The sequence below is a fragment of the Gobio gobio genome, assembly GCF_949357685.1.
Source record: "Gobio gobio genome assembly, chromosome: 5".
Taxonomy (NCBI): Eukaryota; Metazoa; Chordata; class Actinopteri; order Cypriniformes; family Gobionidae; genus Gobio; species Gobio gobio.
This window is the reverse complement of record NC_137101.1, coordinates 61,633,447-61,656,225: the sequence shown is the minus strand read 5'-3', so window position 1 is coordinate 61,656,225 and position 22,779 is coordinate 61,633,447. Positions and strand designations below refer to the sequence as shown.

General features: G+C 40.5%; 1 protein-coding gene across 5 annotated transcripts in view; it reads left to right on the top strand.

Annotated features, from left to right (window-relative positions):
• The window catches only part of LOC307126082 (uncharacterized protein), a 148,402-nt gene that overhangs the window by 112,093 nt on the left and 13,530 nt on the right, over nt 1–22,779 (top strand). The window contains exons 3-6 of one of the 5 annotated variants that reach the window (XM_079816458.1): nt 6,485–6,571; nt 7,034–7,079; nt 7,475–7,551; nt 22,313–22,390. The gene's annotated coding sequence lies outside the window, so the exon portion shown is untranslated. Of the gene's footprint in view, nt 1–6,484; nt 6,572–7,033; nt 7,080–7,474; nt 7,552–22,178; nt 22,391–22,779 lie in introns of all 5 variants that reach the window. The other 4 variants (XM_079816456.1, XM_079816457.1, XM_079816455.1 and 1 more) reach the window with 4 other exon arrangements.

Here is a 22,779-nt window from a genome sequence, read left to right as displayed (position 1 = left end):
TATTTTAAAACGTGCTTAGGAGGCCAAAGGCCTTATAGGCTGAATATATCGGGAGGGGCCCCTCGGGACCTACCACCAATAGATCAGCCCCAGGAGGCTGTAAGCTCACAATAGACCCTCGTTTGAGAGGAGCTCATAAGCCTGCCCGGTAGGCAACCATGCCGTAGGCCTACTATGAAGGTCCCGTCCTGTCGGGACCACATAGCCGCAGTGACACTTCGTCGTGCTAGGGTAAGAACACCGCCTTCAGGTCTCGCAAACGGCCAGAGGCCGGTGCCTGATAGCGGGTAGCCACTAGCTGTCAGCAAAAAAGCCAGTTGTGTGTTCCCGCCTAGGGAACTCGTCCCCCAGGGAGGCCGAGAGAGGCCTCCACCTGGTAACCTGATAGACCGCTCGCGCATCCAAAGCAGCGCTCGTCCTCAGGAAGGCCAAACGGGCCTGATACCTGATCGCAGTCGTGCTAGCCCTCGAGGTTGCTGGGAAGACCAGGGACTCGCTTAATCAGGGAGGCCAAGCGGGCCTACCAACTGCAAGACATCGGGCACTCACAGTTTTCCAAACTGAATGTGCTACTCATAGCGCTTCAAGCTCACCACAGCGGCTGGGGACCGGGAGCTCGCTTTCAGGGAGGTACCATGCCTACCACCTGATAGCAAAAAGTGCCACTTATAGCACTTTATGCACACCACAGCGGCCGGGGAGCCGGCCTCTGCTCATTGACTGGATTTATCCAGGAACCACGAGACCAGAGCGTGCCCTCAGAGGAGGCCACGTGGGCCTACTACTCCAAAGCGAATCCCCTCAGGGAAGCCCGTGCAGCTTTGCCTGATAGCAGCCCATGCTACGATCCGTTACCGAAACTGGGGACCGGGGAACGATTCCAGGGAGGCGCAATGCCTCCACCTGGTAGCAGAGCATGCCGTCCGTCGTGCTTCGCTAACCGTCTCACTCTCGCGCCTGAGAAACAGGGGCTCGTTTTCAGGGAGGCAACAATGCCTACCACCTGATAGCAGAGCATGCCACGCCTAGCTTTTTGTTTCGCCAGTTGTCTCAGCGCCTGAGAATCGGGAGCTCTCTTTCAGGAAGGCAACCGTGCCTACCAACTGAAAGCAAAACGTGCTACTCATAGCACATCACGCTCACCATAGTCGACCGGAAGCCGGGAGCTCGCCCTCAGGGAGGCAACAGTGCCTACCAACTGATAGCAGGACATGCTACTCGTAACATTCCATGCTCATTGCTACGGCGACCGGGAACCGAGAGCTCGTCGTCAGGGAGGCCACAGAGCCTACCAACCAACGGCAGAAAAGTGCTTATCCATAGCGCTCCATGCTCATTACCACAGCGACCGGGAACCGTGAGCTCATCGTTAGGGAGGCCACCATGCCTACCACCTGATAGCAGAAGGTGCTACTCATAGCACTTCATGCTCACCGCCACAGTGGCTGGGAACCGGGAGTTTGCCTCCAGGGAGATCACTCAGGGAGGCCGGATGAGGCCTACTACCTACTAACACTCGTGCTAGCCATCCAGTGACTGGGGCCCAGGAACGCCATCCGCAGAGGAGGTCAAGTGGGCCTGCTTACCCCACAGCAGGCCCATAGGGAGGCCCAGTAGCGCCTACCACCTATTCAGCAGCTCGTACCAGCCGTCGAGGGACTTAATGCCTATGGTGCCCCCTCAGGGGAGACCAAGCAGTGCCTGCTGACCACAGCAGGCTCTCAGGGAGGCCAAACAGGGCCTAACTCCTGAGCGAAGGAAACCCAGACTGGGAGCCTACCCCTCAGGGAGGCCTGGCAGGACCTGTCCCCTCGAATAGGGGGTCTGCTTCAGATTCCAAGGATCCTGCCGAAACTCTAAGAAGGCTGGCTGCTGCTACCTGGGCTGACGGCAGCTGTCTGCTGCTGACGAAGGCCTGGAAATCCAGTTAACACCTGGGGACTCATCCCCAGGGCCAATGACGGGTCACTGCTGACGTCGACACCAGTGGAGAAGAGCCTCCGAGGCCCACTCATGGGCCATAGTGTCGGGACTTTCCTGCAAGGAGGCCGGTTAACGCCTACTACCTGTCCTGAAGTCCAACTGCCCAGACCGTCCAAGCTGGCCACTCAGAGCCAGCTGGCTCCTATGCCCGCACCTGGGGCTGGCTCCATCCCAGAGGCAGCTAGGGACAACCTGCTTCGTCGTGTCCTAGGGCCCCCAGGACGGCGCAGTCTCTTGGGCAGTGCCTACAAACATGGACCTAATCACATTGCCAACAGCAGTGTACTCAGCAGAAGTGCTCAGCAAAGACCCTCTAAAGCGAGGGGAGTACAACTTACGTCACCTGCATCGGGGCGGCTGTCTTTCTTTCCATGCAGCGGCCAACCTTGATTGCGAGGGCGTCAGCCATTGGCAATGCTCGGGCCTCAGGGGAGCATCCGACCAGAACCGTACAGACAGAAGGATTATCCGATGTTCTGCTCAACCCGGGCCCTAAAGGAGGTGAAGCAGAGACATAAAGCAAGGGAACAATATCACAGAAATGTGAAAAACCACCGGCCGTACCATCCTCCAGGAAGAGGCCATGGGCCGCCAGCAGATGGCGGCCACCAAGCTCCGAAAGGCGGAAACAGCAGATAAAGTCTAGTCGCAAACCGGCGAAAGACGCTTAATTCCACCCCACGACTACTGGCAAAGTCGCTGTCTCCTGCAACATCCTCGTCTGCATTACACGTGACCCCAGAACGCAGAGAAGGGGGCGGGCCTTGGCCTGACGACTCTGTAACAGAGGAGGCTGAAACAAGGATGCATAAACAACGCCATGTTCTTAAATAAAAAGACAGGCCAGGGGCAAACACCTTTATTAAAAGGGAACGCCCCCATCCTTGACAAAGCCTAGGCCAAGTGGTGCGACATAGGTCCGCACTAGATCTACTCAGGGCCCGGGAAAGAAATATTATCACCTCTAATATTACACAATGAGGCCCCAAAAAAACCCTTTTCCAAAGCCCCGCAGAGCTGGGCGCAGATCTCACTACAGCTCGTGCATTAGCGCGTACCCGGTCTTCAGCTACTTTTCACTTTACGCTAGGAAAAAACACAGCTCACCCCTTACACTACAAGCCCTCAGGCGAGAGCGCGATTCAGTTACCCAAACAATGGGGAAAATATAGCACGGAGAGGCAGCAAACTCTCTAGCAGAAAGTGAAGTATTCACACACAACCATCACAATGTTGCAAAGAAGATCGTTCTTAGCTTACTCACGGGGAGCTGCCCCTGCGAAGATCCAGCGGCGATCCAAATTTCCCCAAAAAACCTCTCAGGCGAGCGAAGGTATAGGAGTTCTGAAAAACATAGTTTTGAAAATGTTTCACCCTCAGCGAGGGGACTCACCAATCGCTCCCAGCGGTGCTTCCAGCCAGCCATAGGCTATTATCCGCCCGCCATCCTGAGGGGGGCGCTCTCACAACCAAGCCAGGCGGGCCGTCAGAATTCTTACATTTCTGCTCATCATAGGCCCACCGGCCTGATGTTAAAAGCGCCCGGGGAAAAACTTCTTCCAGAGGAAGGGAAAAAGGCAGCGTTCACCTGCGTCCCCTCGGGGGCGGAGTCCGCTGCCTACGCTGGTCCCGGTTGCCAGCTCCAGCTTCCTTCCTCTTTTTGAAGCGGGTGTCCCGCCTCCTCTGCGCCATAACCCTCCGTGGGGGCGCTCGAGAGGCAACACTGGTTCTCTGTTCCTGTCTCCGGCCCTCAGGCTGGGACGGACCAGGGACACCCGACTGCCTGGGCGCGGTCCCGGACCTCCGCGGGATGCAGGTTTTAAATGCTGCCGAGCGCGTCCTCGCCTCCCTGAACTTATCCACCACCGCCTCTACGGAGGTGCCAAACAGTTCAGAGGGCGAGACCGGGGCATCGAGGAGAAAGGCTCTCTCTTTCCCCGCGATGTCCGCCAGGTTCAGCCACAGATGTCTCTCCGTGGCCACCATAGCCGCCATCGAACGACCGATGGCGAAAGCTGTTTGCTTGGTGGCCCTAAGAGAGAGATCAGTGGTGCGGCGCAACTCGGCCACCGCGTCAGGGGTTAGTCCCACCCCCTGATCGAGGTCCTTCAGCAGATCTGCCTGGTAGGCTTGTAACACTCCCATCGTGTGTAAAGCCGCCCCAGCATGACCCGCCGACATGTATGCCCTGCCGTTCATACGTGATGTTGTCCTAAGGGGATCTGACGGCAGGGTGGGAGCCCTTAGTGTCGATGGCCGCCCGGAAGCGAGGTAGTTTGCAAACGTCTCGTCAACGGGCGGCAGCGACACATATCCAGCTTCCGGTAATCCCTCGACGTCAGCAAAATTAGCCCGCTGACGCCGATGGACTCGCGCTGAATAGGGCTTCTTCCATCCTCTCGCAATCTCATAATGGAGATCAGGAAAGAATGGAAGACTCCCGAGAGCTGGCTGGTCACGGGCGGGGAGATAACGGTCATCCAGTCTACTCAGACGAACGTCATCTCCCCTAGCGCGCCGCCAAGGCAGATGCAATCTGCCCACGGCGCGCTCCATAACCTCCACCAGCTCCCCATACATGGGACAAGGTGGTTGAGAAGCCTCAAACACTTCACTCGACTCCTCAACCATCCGCTCCCAGCTGCTGAACTCTCTCCCCTCGAGAAGAGAGCCAAACGAGAGCGGAGCGTTCTCAACGGAAAACGCTCGCAGTTCGCACAGGAGGCTCCCTCGAGAACCTCCCGTGCATGCTCTTCCCCCAGACAGTATACACAGAGCGTGTGAGTGTCGTCAGGTGTAAGATACCTGGTACACGGCTCTGCGCACCTGCGGAAGTGGCGCTGTTTCTCTGCACACTTCATAGCTTGGTATTTGCTTGACGTTCAGGATCCAGGCAAAACAGTCACTGAAGACGAAGAGATACTGTCATGTTGGCAAGGCGCCCTTATATACCTCCTGGTCGCACCTTGATGACATCAGAGGCTGTCGCCGGTCAATGGAATTGACGTGATTCAATGTGATTTCAGGCACCTGTCACGCCGGAGGCGTTCCCCGAAGCGTCGAAGCTGACGCAGCGCGAGTTCCCTTTCGAAAGGGAACTATACCAGTGTGTTGTTGTCAATATTTATACAGCTGCTGAAGCCCTTTCTGGACCAAGTACTCCAGGGATACATCGCATGTGGGGAATACCTGCAGAGCAAGCTGCCACTGGAGAGCAGGACCCTGCCTGTCTTAATGTACAAAAATAAACAAATGTCGACATGTTGACTAATGATGGTGGATGTGATAAACAAACAAGAATAATGACAGCCAAGAATAAGAGAAAAGAAACAAAATATGCAGCAATTATGTTAAAAAAAAAACATATTTTGCACATATCTCACACTAAAGTTGTGGGGACAAGTTAAGGCACTTGAATCCACTTTCCTGCAGAGTTTAGCTCAAACCCTGATCAAACTCCCCTGCCTCAAACTTTCTAGTGATCCTGATGACCTTCATTAGCTTGTACACGTGTTATTAGACCCCCAACAATGCACATTTTGTCTCCTAATCAAACACACCTGACTGGTTTCCTCAGCTCATAATTACAGGCTCCAAAACAGCAAGTCTCTTCACATAAAGCCTCTCATTTACTGGAACAGAAAGTGAAATTGAAGCCTCATTCACCAGCTTATTAATAGAGACTTTAAGGCCTGTGTGTGTGTTGTGGGAACAATACCAGGGTCAGGATCCAACAGCCGGTTGGTTGTAAGCCTGTTGTATAAATTCTCCCGTTTACTGGAACAGGAAAGTGAAAGTGAAAAGCCTGTCAACAGTTAATCAGTTCTTATAAAGCCTTGTCTTTACAGGAAAGGAAAAGCGAAAGTGAAACATTTTAAGATGTAATATATTGATATTAATCCTTGTGCAATGCAAGTTCGACTCGAGAAACTCCTGAGGGTGGAAGGGCAAAAGTTTGGTAATTCAGCAAATGAAACCGCAGCTTACTTTTGCCTCCAAAGCATGATTTAATTTCATAATGCTCATGAAACATGCAGATAGTTGCTCTGACCATCCTATATCAGGTGAAGTGAGTCGTACAGTTTTTATACACTTTTAACTTTAATATTTGGTATGTCCAGCTTTTGCAGCACATCTCTCTGGCATAGTGTCAATATATTTCCTCTGAGATCTTCAACACTAATGTCATCCCATGCCAAGTGTTCTAATAATTTTGGCCACCACTATAATAAAAAAATGTATCTATAATAAAACATTTTAAGACCATCCTGTCTCTTTAATATTTATATTAGTAGTAATATTTTCAATTAATTTATCATTTGAATTGTGATGTTGTTTAATAATCTCGTCCGTTTATAATCTCTAATAGATGTGGCATTGATGGTCTGCAGATGCCTGGCCACGTCTTTTAAAGCCTTACAGTTACTGGAATATATAAAGATAGTAAAACTTTCCAAGCCTAGTGTTTTTTTTTTTTTTTTTTTTTTTACTTTATGGGGAGGTGCAACAGTTGGACACTATAAAAACCAATGAAGAGTCTTTCTGCAGCTGCAGACAAAAGCAGATTCAAGAGGAAACCAGAATAACAGTAAGTCTATTTCCTTCTATAACACAAATATATTTACAAAGACTTGATTTGTAATATTTGACTGAAAAAAGCATTAATAATAGATCCTGCATAGATGACTGTAAAATCCAACAGTGATTCTAACTAACACTTTTAGTTAACTTTACTTAATGTCTTAACTCAATTGTAAAAATCTAGCAATCTATACTATTCGCATACTATTCCCTGCTTACTCAGAACACCCAAGTTAAGATTCATTGATTGTGGTTTGAGTGTAATTTTGTCAAGCAAAAAAAAAAAAAAACTCGCCATTATGGTGATCAGTGTTCACAAATTGCTCATTAGGAAAATTAAATTGAACCATTTTTCAGTTTAGTGCTAGTATAATATAGAATGCACAAAAACATTTTTATTGTGTTTTTAATAACTTGACTAATATTCGATAATCATCAAACCTTTCTTTTTCAATCATTATTTTTCAAGACAAACAGTCATCGGCTGCTATCATAGAAGAATCGGGATTGTCCAGGTGAGTACATTATCAGCATTATTAGACTAGAATATATTCAAATAGCAAATACGTTTGAAATATTTTTACAATAGTTTATTTAGAACTGAAGTGTGATTAATGTCATTAAAGCCAGAGGAATAAATATATACATTGGGACATTGGGGGGAAAAAAAACTTGAATTGACCATTTATATCTTGTTTTCCAGTAAATATATTTAAGAATCGTTAATAAAAGTTACATTTACAAAAATAACAATACTGTGTAGAATATTAAGACTGTACAGGTTATTTAAACTAATCTTCTATATATATATATATATATATATATATATATATATATATATATATATATATATATATATATATATATATATATATATTGTGGCGCTGACGCTGTTTATTCTCCATTATAGGCTTACTTGATTCACGTGCTGTTGGGGGGAGGTGTCCGGGATGGAAATAGAGAAGGGGGGCGGAACGCTTAAAAAGAGTGAGTTGAGTGGCGGCGAGGAGTTAGTCTCGATCTCTCTGGCGTTTTGTTCTTTTTGGAAAGTTAAGACACCTCCTGATACCCGTGTTTTAGGTTGTACACGTTCAGGAAATAAAACACAGCCCGTTGGGTGTTTGAATACCGGATTCTAGTCTCCTGTCTGCTTCTCTGGGAAGTGCATAACGTCACACTATATATATATATATATATATATATATATATATATATATATATATATATATATATATATATATATATATATATATATATATATATATATATATATATATATTTTGTACTTTCCACACAACATTTTTCAGCAGTGATAAGAAACATTTCTGACTATTGAACAGCATATTAAAATGATTTCTGAATGATTATTTGACACTGAAGTCTGAAGTAATATTAATACAGAAAAATTATTAAAATGTGAAATAACTTTTCACAATGTTACTGTTTTCAGCTGTAGTTTTGATCAAAATAAAGGTAGCCTTTAGTGAATATGTGGACCACAAAACCAGTCATAAGGGTCCTTTTTTTTTATTGAGATGTATACATGAATAAGTAATCTTTCCATTGATGTATTAGGATAGGACAATATTTGAAAATCTCCCAAAAAAAGTCTAAATATTGTGAAAATCTCCTTTAAAGTTGTCCAAATGAAGTCCTGATTACTACTACTAATACTAATACATTTGATATATTTACAGTAGGAAATTTACAAAATATCTTCATGGAACATGATCTTAATATCCTAATGATTTTTGGCATAAAAGAAAAATGTATAATTTTGACCCATACAATGTATTGTTGGCTATTCAACATATCAAGAAAATTTTCCCATTTTAACAGTGACTTTTCAACATAATTTTGAGGAGAATAAAGGTTAAACACATAACTTAGTGGTGTCCCGTGGGATTTTTTACTTATCAAAACCGTGGCCAGAAAAGGGTTGTGAATCACTGTCATAGACTGTGCGCTGCTTGCACAATCTAGCTGTGAAAAACACAGGATCCAGTGTGGGATTATACTTTATCTAAAGTAATATCATTTAATGTTGATTCATAAATATACTGCCATTAAAATATGTTCATTTTAAAAATACAGAAACAAAATTGTTTAAAAATTCCATAACAATTGAATATAGCTTTACAGTAGTAACAATAAATATTATATTATATTATATTATATTATATTATATTATATTATATTATATTATATTATATTATATTATATTATATTATATGATTAATAACATATTTTTATATTTCATTGTAAATATGATGGTTATCTCTAAGGTTGACACCCAACTTAATATTTGATATTTATATTTTGATATGAATCTAAGATGGAGGTCTAGTGGGTTAAACCACTGAACTGATACACAGCCAGTCGCCACCACCACTGCAAATGTTACTCCATGTTGCTCCAGGGGAATCGTCTCTGTAATAAGTGTGCGTTCCTGTGTAAGTCGCTTTGGATAAAAGTGTCTGCCAAATGTAAATGTAACCAGGTCATGGAAAAGTCAGCCTTTTACCCCGAATACCATCTTTTACACAATCTGCCATTATTGAAAAACTGTCAAATTAATTACCAAATTCAAGACCTTTGTCTCAAAATATAGTGAATTATTTTTGTGTTTCACTATAGCTTAATCAGTGTTTCAACCGCGGAAAGACAACAATAAAACAGCTTGAGAACAACATTGCATTTACCCTAGGAAAGTTATTCAATGTTCACAGTTTGTTAGTTAGCAGGGCCGTGCAGAGAGTTCGTCAGGGGCAGGGGCTCAAATGTAAAAAAGGGGCAATATGTAAATATATATATATATATATATATATATATATATATATATATACATATATATATATATATATATATATATATATATATATATATATATATATATACATATTGGGGATGGGCGATATCTTATCGTTTGCGATATACCGATAAAAATTCTCCCCACGATAAGAATTTGTCTTCCCGCGATAATAACGATAAAGCCTGATGGCGCGACCCATCCGCACAGTGCCGCCGCTGGCCGTCTCTTGATGCCCTAAGCGTTATTACTTTATGATGGCCGCGGTGGCTGCGTTCATCAATTTGTATAGCTGAACCGGGGTTGGAGAGAGAATTTTCTTGTGGTGCCCCCTCAGCACTCAGTGCCCTAAGCGCCGCGCGTGATGGGAGCAATCTGAACCTGGACATACAGATGTATTTTCACGCGCTGAGCACTTGGACTGAGCGCTTAAGAGAATCGCTCTTTCTCAATCGATCGGTAAAGCACATTATTTCAGTTAATCTCAATAAATGCGCAGTGTATTTAACACACAGTAAACACTAGTGTAAGGCGCGCGACTGAGAGCGCTCAGTGTTTCACACACACTCAAAGAGAGAGCGAGAGAGTCTTATACCACACAGAATTGACATATAAACAATATCCTTTGTTGTATTTTCCTGTAAAATAATGGCGTTTATTTGGAATTATTCAGCCTTTCATGAACAGGAAGAAACGAATGCACAAACGGGAATCTCATTGGCTGGCGTGCACCTATTACTGTGCATGTTTTGATTTCAGCAAATCAGTTAGAATGAGCGCTGACAACGTGATTAATATTCATGAACCCAGAAGCTCATTATTCCTTACTGCAGTTAATTTTTATTAGTAGAAGAATTCGTGGTATTATCTTATCAACTCAAATTACTGAAGTTCTATCATTAAATCATTATTTTCAACTTTTTTGTAATCTGAAGACATTTTTGGGATAATTACTTTTGCTGTTTCTGCTATTTTTACCACTGTTTGCACCATGAGTGTATGAATAAATACAGAATTGGTTTACATGTAAAATTTGTCATTGATTTCAAAATTATTATTGTTTGTATTGTGTGATGTTTTTTAGCACAGTTGCACTATTTAAACATTACCTGCACTTTTACAGAAGACAATTATATCTGCAACTTTTCCATTTCTGAAAAGGCTGCTGTGGAATTTTACATAAAAAAAAAAATATATATATATATATATAAATATATATATATTTTATGTATTATAGGAGCCTATTTGATGACATGTACATTTTACTTTAGGTCATTGTTTGTTTTTCTGAGACTCTCAAGAATGCATGCAGCTCTCACTTGTATCCAAAAACATGGGGAATGATACTACATTTATCGTCATTGATATCGTTATCGCAATAAATACTAGAAAATATTGGGATACATTTTTAAGTCCATATCGCCCATCCCTAATACATACATGTATATATATATATATGTATATGTATGTGTGTGTATATATATATGTCCTTCATATATGCTCATCAAGCCTGCATTTACTTAATCAAAAATACAGAAAAAACAGTAGCCTAATATTGCGAAATATTATTACATTGTGTTCTTTTTAACTTTTTATTAATCAAAGAATCTTGAAAAGAGTATCACAGTTTCCATCATTGACATTAAATCCTCTTATTAGAATGATTTCTGAATGATCATGTGACACTGAAGAGTGGAGTAATGATGCTGAAAATCCAGCTGTGATCACAGGAATAAATTATATTTTAAATTATTTTAAAATAGAAACCATTATTTTAATATATTTTGCAATATTGCTGTTTTTTATCAAATAAATGCAGGCTTGATGAACATAAGAGACTTATTTCATAATGCTGCATAATATTCAAAAATAGTATATTAAAGTCCTTTCACGTAACCATTTCGCCAGCCTACACTTCACATAATAGGCCTGTAGGAGCCAGTGGCACTTGGGTTTTGATAGTTTCATGAAATAGTAAACGGTGTATCAATATAGGCTACTTAAATACAAGTGAATTTAACACTACTTACCATTAATGCGACTTTTGCTGCTGCTGTGGTTTTGTGCAGGGATTTGTTTGTTGTCTGTTAAAATCCATTTTGTCAGTGATGCAATTTATAAAATGAGCCAAACCACAGGAAATCGTTCCACAAACGTTAGTTCGTCTGTCCATGTAATTTTCAACCGATTTATGAATAAGAACAGAAAATTACCGCTTCACATCGCCCAATGGAATTTGAACTTGCTTTGCCAGATCACGATTGGTTGGTGTATAGCCTATACATGACAAACGGGCATTGGTGAATTGTGTAATACTTTCAAATATAGCGTATTTAGGCCACGCCCACACCGGGGGGGGGGGGGGGGCAATCAAACGCTCTCCATTGACTTTGCATTGTGTGAGGCTGCATCCTTGTCATTTCGGACTTATAACAAAAAACAGAACAATGTCTAAAAGCGGATATATGTGACAAAGTGTACAGCAAACAAGCTAAAAAACACAGAAATAAGTTTTTATAAGCTGTCGACCCAAAAAAACGAGAGTTTAAGGAGACAAAAGTGGATAAAGGCAGTAAAACGTGATGCTTCAGCTGAAGAATGGGGACATTTTGGGATCCTGACACTCAGTATGTCTCAGTATGCCTATGTGTGCAGTAAATATGTTGTCACTGTTAAGTCAAATATCCAAATGTCAGGTTTATATGTTATATTTTCTGTCTCTGATTACGTTCCCCTCTAGTGTGTGTAGTTCTGAGTGTAATATAACGTGACACGCTCTGTCTCAATGGCCTGTATCCACTTTTTTGTCCTTAAACGCTCGTTTTTTGGGTCAATAGCTTATAAAAACGTCTGGGTTTTTGGTTGTGGGTTTTGTTTAGCTTGTTTGCTGTACACTTTGTCACATATCTGCTTTTAGACATTGTTCTGTTTTTTGTTATAAGTCCGAAATGACAAGGATGCAGCCTCACGCAATGCAAAGTCAATGGAGAGCGTTCGATTGTCCCCTCCCCCATTCGGCGTGGTCTTCAGATTATGACGAGTGTCGCTCTGTCTCTATAGCAACGCGTTATGACAACGCCTCAACAGAAATTGTCCGACTTTTGAGCCGTTCGTTACTATTGTATGCATTGTCATGTTATAATAATCACATTTATTTAGTTTTATTGACCACGATATTATCATTGATATTTGTCTGAGAGGGGCACTTTTGATTCATTTTGAAAAAGGGCAGGGGCTCGAGCACCCAAAGCCCCCCCCCCCCTCTGCACGTGCCTGTTAGTTAGCTATAAAAACACACTAGAGAGGAGCTTCTTTACTGTTAATGACATACAGCTGCAAGAAGAAGTGTGTGAACCGCGTGCAGAATCTGTGAATCATGTTATTTTTTATTTAGTGCTGTCCTGAGATCTTTGACTTAAAACATTTTTACATATCGTCCACAAGACAAAAAAAAGCTGAATTTATTAAAATAACCCGTTCAAAGGTTTATGAACTATTAATTCTCAATACTGTGTGTCGTTCCCTGATGATCCACGGCTGTGTGTGTGTGTGTGTGTGTGTGTGTGAGAGAGAGAGTGTGTGTGTCGTTCCCTGATGATCCACGGCTGTGTGTGTGTGTGTGTGAGAGAGAGAGTGTGTGTGTCGTTCCCTGATGATCCACGGCTGTGTGTGTGTGGGTGTGTGTGTGAGAGAGAGAGAGAGTGTGTGTGTGTTGTTCCCTGATGATCCACGGCTGTGTGTGTGTGTGTGTGTGTGTGTGTGTGTGGGTGTGTGTGTGTGTGTGTGTGTGAGAGAGAGAGTGTGTGTGTCGTTCCCTGATGATCCACGGCTGTGTGTGTGTGGGTGTGTGTGTGAGAGAGAGAGAGAGTGTGTGTGTCGTTCCCTGATGATCCACGGCTGTGTGTGTGTGTGTGTGTGTGTGTGTGAGAGAGAGAGTGTGTGTGTCGTTCCCTGATGATCCACGGCTGTGTGTGTGTGGGTGTGTGTGTGAGAGAGAGAGAGAGAGAGTGTGTGTGTCGTTCCCTGATGATCCACGGCTGTGTGTGTGTGTGTGTGTGTGAGAGAGAGAGAGTGTGTGTTTCGTTCCCTGATGATCCACGGCTGTGTGTGTGTGTGAGAGAGAGAGAGAGTGTGTGTGTCGTTCTCTGATGATCCACGGCTGTGTGTGTGTGTGTGTGTGTGTGTGTGTGTGTGTGTGTGTGTGTGTGTGTGTGTGAGAGAGAGAGAGAGAGAGAGAGAGTGAGTGTGTGTGTCGTTCGCTGATGATCCACGGCTGTGTGTGTGTGTGTGTGTGTGTGTGTGTGTGTGTGTGTGTGTGTGTGTGTGTGTGTGTGTGTGAGAGAGAGAGAGTGTGTGTGTCGTTCCCTGATGATCCACGGCTGTGTGTGTGTGGGTGTTGTGATGATGTTCTTGAGTCCCTTGTTTGTCCTGCGCCGTTAAACTGACCAAACTTCTTCAAGAAAATCCTTCAGATCCTGCAAACTCTTCAGTTTTCCAGCATCTTCTGCATATTTGAACCCTCTCCAGCAGTGACTGTATGATTCTGAGATCTGAGGATGATTGAGGGACTCAAACACAACTACTAAAAAAGGTTGAAATATTCACTGATACTCCAGAAGGAAACACAATGCATTGAGAGCCGGGGGTGAAAACTTATTGAATTTGAAGATCAAGGTAAATTGTACTTAATTTGTCTTCTGGGAAATTTGTCTTACGTATCTTCTGTTGCTTCTGAAGGGCTGTACTAAATAAAAAAATATATATATATTTATACAAAATAAGAAAAATGTTGTACATCTTCATCCTGTGCAATCGTTTTCACCCCCATCTCTTAATGTATCGTGTTTCCTTCTGGAGCATCAGTGAATGTTTGAAGCTTTTTTTTGTTGTTGTGTTTGAGTCCCTCAATCGTCCTCAGTGTGAAAAGATGGATCTTAAAATCATACAGTCCATGCTGGAAAGGGTTCAAATATACAAAAGATGTTGGAAAACTGAAGAATGTGCCAGGGGCGCGGGAAGTGGGGGTGCTGAGGGTGCTGCAGCACCCCCTGGTTTCAAAGGATTGCAATGCACATTTTTGTTCATTTACATTTATTCATTTTTAGGATTTAATCATTTATTTGTAATAAACATTTTAAGTGGCCCATTAAAAAGTATTATTTATATGTTGAATTATGTTTTTAAAACATAGCCTAAATGAGGTCATATTGTGACCGTTGCGGTGTGTGCGTATAGAAAGAGCGGTAATATTTCCTCCAGTGGAGAGAGAGCGCCTTTCTGGAGATTCCGTTGATTTCTGAAGCTCATTCCGCTCAGCACCGCGCGCTCAACCCAGAACTCCCTTGGTGACATTCTTGATCAAATATAGGCCTATCTGAAATAGGGCTGCCCCAGACTAAGGTTTTTTATTTCTTTTTTTTTTTCTAGTAGGCTAGTTGTTCATTTAAGCCGTTGTTCACGCAGCGCGCCGCCTCCATGTCATTGTCTGTTATAGGCTATTTGCTTATTATTTATTAAATCCGGGCAATTTGGTTGATCAAATATTTATTAAAATTAAGATACACTGTATACAAAACGAAATTCAATGTAAGGCTTTCAACAAAACAAAACTTATTGCAGTATTATTTAACTTATTGAAGACCCCCGTCTTCTGATAAAGGCTATGCATCTTATGTGTCCTGTTCACTTTTCAACGTAGCCTACATTTAATAAAAAAATAACATTATAATATTTAAACTGAAACTAAATACGTGTTTTAATGGCTACAAGCAGTGTTGGGTGTAACTAGTAAGTAATTAGTTACTGTAATTTTCCCTTGAAAAAGTAAAGAAAAGGGATTATTTTTTCTGTAATTTAATTACAGTTAGGCTACTTCTGAAGTAATTGAACTAAATACTAAATACAATTACATATAATACAATAATGGAATTAACATCAACATTTAAAGTCTAACTTTAAAATGCATGTTTTTATGTATCCTTCTAACATTTGTAATACTTTGGTCAGAATAATTGATGTAGTTTTATATTATTTATTTTAATGAATTAAAAGAACCGTTTCAAGTCTATCCTTGAATCGCAGTCGAGGTTGATATAGATTTGGGAAGTAGCCTAATTAGTAATAAGTAATTAAATACATTTTGGAGAGAGTAATTTGTAGCTACAGTAGGCTAATCAAATTACACTATTGAAGATGTAATTATTAACTAGTAATTTATAACTTTTTTTAGAGTAACTTACCCAACACTGGCTACAAGTAGGCCTATAGTAGGCTACAGAGAAATGTCATATCGGAGCGGGATTTGAGCGCACGTCATTTTACCGGTGGGCGGTTGCTTACATGCTCTGGTAAGGTAGGCAGTTTTTTTGCGTCAATTTGTATTTCCTGTAAACCCCTTTTGAATAGGTTATTTTAATAAATTCTGCAAATGTTTTGTCTTGTGGACTATAAGTAAACATTTTTTATGTAAAAGATCTTATTCAGGGCAGCACTAAATAAAAATAACATGCATTTTGTATGATCTCTCTTATTTAGTTAAAATTATTCACATTTTCACAGATTCCTCAAGCGGTTCACACACTTCTTCTTGCAACTGTATGTATGTTTGAATAAATTTGCCATTGAGACAAGTGTTTATGAAAACTACCTTATGTGCAACTGAGTTGCATACAATGTTTTTATTTGAGTGCAATAAATAGCAGTTATTTATAATAGTTTGGGCTCAGTTATTGATTTTAAACTCCAATATTATAGGAATGTAGCAAAACATGGGTTATGGCTGAGAAATGTAGTATCGGTGCATAAAATCACTAATTTGCGATTCTGCTTATCAAAAAGTATCAAACATATTTATTCTTTCTTTTAGGAAAACATTTAGTTGCAGCTGAATAACAGAACACTTGCATGAGGAACTTGTACAACTGCAAAAACAACTAGACTAACTAATATACATTTCAAACATTTTTAAAGGCAAGTAACAGCAAGTAAACAAATATGAATAAATTAGCAATAGCACAAATAAATACAACTGAACAAAGATATAAATTAAATAAACTGTTTTGTTCAAATGTAAAATAATACTGCATAGTCTTCACTTTTTATAATGAAATATAGATTAATCATCATTAAAGCAACAAATGTTCTTCAGCAGGGTGTCATGGAGGTAAATTTAAGACCAATTAAAGAATGTAAGGAATAAACTGAAGGGAACAACATGTCAATATGTTCTCTAAATGTAAATGTCTTAGCACACAATGAGTTATATTAGTGACGCTTCAAAGTTTGACAATACAATAACTTAATTTTGCGTGAAATCTTGTGAAAGTGATTTTATGATTGAAACAAGAACACATCTGCCAATGGGTTCATAAAAATCAACTTAATGTTCAAAAGCAAGCAATTTTCATACCCAATGACTGATATTTGTTCTTGTTTTAAGCACAAACTCACTTAATTTTGTTCAGTTTCTCAGAAAACAAGACTTAATTTCTTCATTTTGCATCTCAAGTAAAGGAAAGACATCATTTTTTACAGTGCATGCAATAAAATTTAGGGCCCAATTAATTTTTTGTTTTATAGTTTGTTTTTAATTTTCTGGCTTTAATGGTTGTAGCGAATTAGCTCTGAGGGGAAATATTAATAATTATTCATAACTCATTATGATTATTCATTATGATTAATTATGAATATTTTAATCAGTTAACTAGATTAACTTGATGTAGCTACATTAACATTACAATCATTCAATCAGTTCGTCCTAAGGACGTTCAGTATTGATTATTAATTGAATTCTTAGAATTTACCAAAGCGCCCAGAGCGCATAGCAAGATCGATCATTTAAGGGACAATATGTGTGCAGGCATGGAGTCAGGACCAACATACAGGTGCTGGTCATATAATTAGAATATCATCAAAAAAGTTGATTCATTTCACTACTTCCATTCAAAAAGTGAAACTTGTATACTATATACATTCATTACACACAGACTGATATATTTCTAATGTTTATTTCTTTTAATTTTGATGATTATAACTGACTAAGGAAAAATCCCAAATTCAGTATCTCAGAAAATTAGAATATTACTTAAGACCAATACAAAGAAAGGATTTTTAGAAATCTTGGCCAACTGAAAAGTATGAACATGAAAAGTATGAGCATGTCCAGCACTCAATACTTAGTTTGGGCTCCTTTTGCCTGAATTACTGCAGCAATGCGGCGTGGCATGAGGAGATCAGTCTGTGGCACTGCTCAGGTGTTATGAGAGCCCAGGTTAATCTGATAGTGGCCTTCAGCTCTTCTGCATCGTTGGGTCTGGCATATCATATCTTCCTCTTCACAATTTAAGGGTTAAGGTCAGGTGAGTTTGCTGGCCAATTAAGAACAGGGATACCATGGTCCTTAAACCAGGTACTGGTTGCTTACTGTGTGAAGGTGTCAAGTCCTGTTGGAAAATGAAATCTGCATCTCCATAAAGTTGGTCAGCAGCAGGAAGCATGAAGTTCTCGAAACTTTACACTGGACCTCAAACATCTGGATTGTGTGCCTCTCCTCTCTTCCTCCAGACTCTGGGACCCTGATTTCCAAAGGAAATGCAAAATTTACTTTCATCAGAGAACATAACTCAGCAGCAGTCCAGTCCTTTTTGTCTTTAGCCCAGGCGAGACGCTTCTGACGCTGTCTGTTGTTCAAGAGTGGCTTGACAACCCATGTCTTGCATACGTCTGTGCGTAGTGGTTCTTGAAGCACTGACTCCAGCTGCAGTCCACTCTTTGTGAATCTCCCCCACATTTTTGAATGGGCTTTGTTTCACAATCCTCTCCAGGGTGCGGTTATCCCTATTGCTTGTACACTTTTTATCTACCACATCTTTTCCTTCCCTTCGCCTCTATATTAATGTGCTTGGACACAGAGCTCTGTGAACAGCCAGCCTCTTTTGCAGTGACCTTTTGTGTCTTGCCCTCCTTGTACAAGGTGTCAATGGTCGTCTTTTGGACAACTGTCAAGTCCACAGAAATAGACCATTTAAAGGCCTTTGCAGGTGTTTTGAGTTAATTAGCTGATTAGAGTGTGGCACCAGGTGTCTTCAATATTGAACCTTTTCACAATATTCTAATTTTCTGAGATACTGAATTTGGGATTTTCCTTAGTTGTGTTATAATCATCAAAATTAAAAGAAATAAACATTTGAAATATATCAGTCTGTGTGTAATGAATAAATATAATGTACAAGTTTTATTTTTTTAATGGAATTAGTGAAATAAATAAACTTTTTGATGATATTGTAGCATCTTAGGGTTACATATATATTTAAATAAAAAATTAGCTCAATAGGGAATTGTGGGTATTAATATTTAGGGATTTATGATTAATCATAACGGGTTATAATCTAATCACAAATCTCCAAAAGGGGAATACCTAACCTCGGTATTTATACAATATATAATATATATATGGTTAACAACAATTTATTGCAATTAACTACAGATATATCTATATTAAATAATCACAGAATAACCTAGGGAGTTGATTCAAAATTCCTCTCCGTTCCGTTTAAAGAACGAGAGTTAATTCTTTATCCACTCACCAGGTCTATTCTTCCTACCCAATTTTCGGGAAGTTTATCCCTCTGGCCACAAAGGACAAACTTTCCGAGTTATGGTATTAATTAAAGCATTCAACGATGCTTATAAGAGCTCGTAGCTTAGATCTGACATTAAAGGGACTCGTGTTCTGTGAGCAAAACAATGACAATCAAAACGTGAATATCATGGTTTTAATAAAGATTAATACTACGATTACATATGACTACATAAAGAATACATGTATTTACAGAATAGTGGAAAGTAAAGAGGAGGATGAGGGGAAGGGAAAGGAAGAAGGGTATGATCGTATCCGATCCGACACCTTCCCAGACATAACCACTAGAGCCAGCAAGAACCATATCACCTTAAAGGGGTCATAGAATGACATTTTTGTACAAGTTAATATGATTCTTTAGTGTCTAAATGAAAAGTTTGTAATATACTTTAATTAAAAATTCTCATTAGTATTGTAAGAAAACACTCAATTTACCTGGTCAAAACCAGCTCAGTTTTCAGCAAGTCATTTCAGTGTATGTGACTTTAAATGATAATGAGCTTTGCTCGCCCCGCCCCCTCTGCTCTGTGGCGCGTTCGGTTCGACCCGACACAACACCACAACACACGTGGAGTGTTGCCTTGACAACATTTGAGGGTATATTTTCGAGAAATAATGGCAGGGAGTCTCTGAAGACACATCTAAGCAACCGTATCAATTTGAACCGGAGTCGGACCAGGAACAGATGACGAACCCATCGAAGTTCGAACAGGACGTTTCTGAATGGTTGGTTAACGTCATGTCACTTTGATCTATCTTTGTACTGGCAGAGTAGCGTAGTTGCTATGTGTTTACTGATGTGTTAGTTCATTGACAGATTGATGTTATGTTATAAGATATTTTTTTTTTACATTACTTCTTAATCAGTAACAGACACCGTTATAAACCATGTACAAAAGTAAGCTTAGTGTAGTGTTCCCACGTTAACTTTATCACCCGAGTACACAGTTTGTAATAACAAACATAACGCGTTGTTCATTATAAACGTGGGATTATGAATTATATTGAGAACGTCATACACAGAAAGCATGCCGTAATGTAACTTAACCTGTAAACTTTAGCCTCATTCATCGTGAAGCGTGCAAGCGATTTGCAAAGATTAATATAAAGGTTAATAAAACGTTACACTCACATCTTCGATCTTCCTGAGGTGCAGCAGGAACACGATCCTTTTTTCAAGAGCAGCTTATTAGCAAAACCTGCTTTATACTGACGCTCGTTTATAAAGCAGTCTGCTGAGAAATGATTGCGCAAACATTGACGTTGATCGGGGGGGGGGGGAATATTCCCTTCTAAAACAAAACTCAGCAGCCACTGGGTCTTCAGCGGTTCGGATTTAGGAACATCAAAATGACTGCTGTGTTCGTTATTACACCCAACAACTCAACACCACAATCGCTTAGACGCCATTCTGCTCCAGATAATGGATTCATGAATAAAAAAACAAGCAAGTAAAGCTAACAATCTAAGCATTCCCAATAAATACATTTAAAATGCATATATTTTACTTTTGGTGTCCTTTTGTGTTAGACAGATAATACATGAGAAATAAGTAAATCGTTAGAAAAATAGTCCTTTGTTTTCTCTGCTTAAGCAGTCAAAGTTCACTTTACTCTAGAATTAAACTCTCCAGATGTTTAAGACCAGATGTTTGGCCCACCCAAACCCTGAAAAACAGCCCCATACCATTATCCCTTTACACAATGCAGTCAGATAGGTAACGTTCCCCTGGCATCCGCCAAAAACAAACCCAGACTTGTCCATGGGATTGTCAGACAGAGCGATTGTAAAAAAAAAAAACATATTTTGCACATATCTCACACTAAAGTTGTGGGGACAAGTTAAGGCACTCGAAGTCCACTTTCCTGCAGAGTTTAGCTCAAACCCTGATCAAACTCCCCTGCCTCAAACTTTCTAGTGATCCTGATGACCTTCATTAGCTTGTACACATGTGTTATTAGACCCCCAACAATGCACATTTTGTCTCCTAATCAAACACACCTGACTGGTTTCCTCAGCTCATAATTACAGGCTCCAAAACAGCAAGTCTCTTCACATAAAGCCTCTCATTTACTGGAACAGAAAGTGAAATTGAAGCCTCATTCACCAGCTTATTAATAGAGACTTTAAGGCCTGTGTGTGTGTGTGTTGTGGGAACAATACCAGGGTCAGGATCCAACAGCCGGTTGGTTGTAAGCCTGTTGTATAAATTCTCCCGTTTACTGGAACAGGAAAGTGAAAGTGAAAAGCCTGCCAACAGTTAATCAGTTCTTATAAAGCCTTGTCTTTACAGGAAAGGAAAAGCGAAAGTGAAACATTTTAAGATGTAATATATTGATATTAATCCTTGTGCAATGCAAGTTCGACTCGAGAAACTCCTGAGGGTGGAAGGGCAAAAGTTTGGTAATTCAGCAAATGAAACCGCAGCTTACTTTTGCCTCCAAAGCATGATTTAATTTCATAATGCTCATGAAACATGCAGATGGTTGCTCTGACCGTCCTATATCAGGTGAAGTGAGTTGTACAGTTTTTATCCACTTTTAACTTTAATATTTGGTATGTCCAGCTTTTGCAGCACATCTCTCTGGCATAGTGTCAATATATTTCCTCTGAGAACTTCAACACTAATGTCATCCCATGCCAAGTGTTCTAATAATTTTGGCCACCACTATAATAAAAAAATGTATCTATAATAAAACATTTTAAGACCATCCTGTCTCTTTTTGATCGACTGGATCTCTCAACTCTCACAACACAACAGATTTGAGCTTTAAACAACTACTTTCTCACCTGAAAATGCATAAAATTACAATTTCGTGACACAATAGCAGTAGTATTTTCAAAATTATGTGGGTTTTCGCCGCTATTGACGCTTGCTGGTTGGTGCGAGATGCATTCTGGGATACCTGTCTGTCTCAAGTCACCTCTCGATGCATTCTCGATAAAAGGGCCGGTAAAAAAGCCCTTTATAATGTCGCTAAATTATGAATAAACTTCTGTTAATGAATGCAATCACCTCCATCTACAATATACTAGTTGCCGTTTTTGTAGATTATCTCTAGATTTCTTAAATGAATCATCATCTATTGCACAGTAATATTTTCAATTAATTTATCATTTGAATTGTGATGTTGTTTAATAATCTCGTCCGTTTATAATCTCTAATAGATGTGACATTGATGGTCTGCAGATGCCTGGCCACGTCTTTTAAAGCCTTACAGTTACTGGAATATATAAAGAAAGTAAAACTTTCCAAGCCTAGTGTTTTTTTTTTTTTTTTACTTTATGGGGAGGTGCAACAGTTGGACACTATAAAAACCAATGAAGAGTCTTTCTGCAGCTGCAGACGAAAGCAGATTCAAGAGGAAACCAGAATAACAGTAAGTCTATTTCCTTCTATAACACAAATATATTTACAAAGACTTGATTTGTAATATTTGACTGAAAAAAGCATTAATAATAGATCCTGCATAGATGACTGTAAAATCCAACAGTGATTCTAACTAACACTTTTAGTTAACTTTACTTAATGTCTTAACTCAATTGTAAAAATCTAGCAATCTATACTATTCGCATACTATTCCCTGCTTACTCAGAACACCCAAGTTAAGATTCATTGATTGTGGTTTGAGTGTCATTTTGTCAAGCAAAAAAAAATAAAAAATCGCCATTATGGTGATCAGTGTTCACAAATAGCTCATTAGGAAAATTAAATTGAACCATTTTTCAGTTTAGTGCTAGTATAATATAGAATGCACAAAAACATTTT